This window comes from Neltuma alba, unplaced genomic scaffold (assembly GCF_004799145.2).
Source record: "Neltuma alba isolate B1F8T4 unplaced genomic scaffold, ASM479914v2 tig00010324_pilon, whole genome shotgun sequence".
Classification (NCBI taxonomy): Eukaryota; Viridiplantae; Streptophyta; class Magnoliopsida; order Fabales; family Fabaceae; genus Neltuma; species Neltuma alba.
Genome location: NW_021635235.1, coordinates 417,291 through 419,873, shown reverse-complemented (window position 1 = coordinate 419,873; position 2,583 = coordinate 417,291). Strand labels below are relative to the sequence as shown.

General features: G+C 38.6%; 1 pseudogene; it reads right to left on the bottom strand.

Annotated features, from left to right (window-relative positions):
* Positions 1-252: 252 nt before the first annotated feature.
* On the bottom strand, positions 253-2,198 carry LOC114755702 (protein DMR6-LIKE OXYGENASE 2-like; annotated as a pseudogene).
* Between the last annotated feature and the right edge of the window lie 385 nt (positions 2,199-2,583).

The window sequence follows — 2,583 nt, the reverse complement described above, 5'->3', positions numbered from 1 at the left end:
ACGAAATACATTTATGTAAGTATATACTTGGCCTGCAAGTGTGCATCTCTCACGTACAATACTCGGTTTGATTTTTCTATTTATTTGCAATAAAAAACATTATCCGTTTAGTACTCTCGACTTTGTTAAGAAAAAAAACTCGGGTTGGTTTCTTTGAGCCGCAATTTTCTCAGCATTCTATAATCCTATCCGTTCAAATGATCCAAAAGCTCACAGTACACATGATCAGCCATTTTCCTATTCACCCATATGTAAACACAAAATTACTCCGCCCATAAATATGCTTATTTAATCATATCACATGGGACCTAGTTAAAAAAGAACACAAGACAAAAGAACTGCATTCATCATCATCAAGTGACCACCGCCCTTATTTCATCCTCATCCAAAAATTCTAGGGCAATCTCGTAAATAACTATGGGTCGGAATGTTCTGGAAATGGTGAATCTGGATATTTTCAACCGGCAGCTTCGTGAAGTTACTGCGCTTCCTGGTCAGTGCAAACTTGCCCCAATTATAAGCCTTGTACTTGGGTGGGTTTTGGTCGGTAGTTAGTTCTTCCAATGGCTCCACCGTTGTGTAATGCGAAGGATTTAGAAAGAACGGTATTGAGAATCTCTCCTTTGCCGAATTCACCATAACTCTGTGATCTACGCCCTCATATTGTCCATTCGTCCACACTTGAAGAACATCGCCCAAATTGATGATGTAAGTGTTGGGTATTGGTTTGACCCCAACCCATTGGCCATCCGATTTTCGCTTCACCTCGAGGCTGCCTACTTCGTCGTGGGCAAGGATGGTAAGACCCCAGGATCTTTGTGTGGGCCCACCCCGAGAGCAAGCTCAGGGGACGGACATGGCGGATACCGGTTGATTCTGGTGGAGCTGGTATGGTCCTTGAAGAAATCTTCGAACCTCCGTGGTGGTAAGCCTAAGCTCGTAGAAATTATTAGCTCCATCAATCTATTGGCTAGTTCCACCATGTCCTTTGCATTCTTGACACGTCTCTCTGCATGGTGCGCATCACAAAAAAACTTTGTTACTTTTAGAGATCTGGCTCTTATATATATGGGCGAACTGTAGTATCCTTTGAAACGCGCTGACCTCTCAAATCTTTTTTTGCGTTTTCTTTTTGGCAAATTTTGCGTGAATAACATTTTGATGTAAAGGACTATTTTATACCTTAAATTTTTTGGACAAATATATATCTAATATTCTGAAATTATTATTTTAGTTACATTCTGCATGGTTCACGTCACAAAAAACTGCATTATGCAGTTTTGAGTTTTTTTTTTCCTATGATTTTCAAAGAAAAAAATATTTTAAAATTATGCCCTATTTTATACTTTAAATTTTTAGGTAAATATGATACATTCAACACCCTCATTTTATTTTTTAAGTATATTTAACACACTCTAAAATTATTTTTTAAATTACATCAGCATCTTAAATTTCAAAATGTTAGATGCACTAAAATTAACATGAGATTAGAGTTTTATACGTACCCAAAAAAAAATTAAAACGTTGATTGCACCATAAAAAAAAATGATGCACTTTTACCATAAATTTTTAAAAGAAACAATAAAAAAGTTTTAAAATATACAATTTTACGCTTATAAAAAATTTTACATAAAATCCAATTGTGAAAAGGAAAAGAACATTTGGGAGCGAGGTTCATGGGGCATTAGGCTCCTAACCCATAGTGTTATGTGTAATTAATTTACCTCATTTCTGGAGGATTTTGAGGCCATTGATTCTCCCAGTGAGCCACTCGATCATCATCAGGATCAATGGAGGCGGCGGCGAGAGTGGGTTCTTGCACTGTGTAATCGAACACCTCCTTCCAATCTCTGACGTTCTTGGTGTGTTCTGTGTCGTAATACCCTAACACCTTCCTGGCGTCTCTCCTCACCTTCCTCTTCTCGTCGGAGCTCAGATGGAAGAACTTCCGTGCCGCCGCCTCCAGCTTCAGTCGGCGCTCCGACGGAACGCCGTGGTTGATGATCTGGAAGAAGCCCCATTGCTTGCAGGCGTGGCCAATGTCGTCGATGAGGGCGTCAACGTCGGGGGAAGAGAGGTCAATGAGAGGGATGCCTCGGGCCTCTTGTACGAGAGACGGGTCGGGTCTGTGGTGAGGTTCTTGGATGAAGGCTACTTCTACTTCTCCCATGGATGACGTTGATCCTGATATAACACAGAAAATGGGAAAGAATTGTATTTGGAGTAAGGAGAAATGAATGAGAAGAAGATGGCTAACGCCTATCTGTTTTGTGTTGTGGACCAAATAGCAAAGGGCGCCGCTATGCATAGAAGCTAAAATGTTGGTCCGTAAATTTCATTGACCATCTTGTAGCCTTTTCCTTGCCCGCTTTCAAAATGCAACCAGATTTTTTATTATTTTATACTTCTTAGTATAGGAATTAATTATTAAATTAATTTTGATCCTAAATATAATATCTATTTTTTATATTTATTAATTTTTTTAAATTATTTTTATAGATACTCTCTCAACTATGATCAAGTGAGTGATGAAGGAAAGATATTAGGAAAGATTATTATGGTGTTTTAGGAAAAACATGTCAT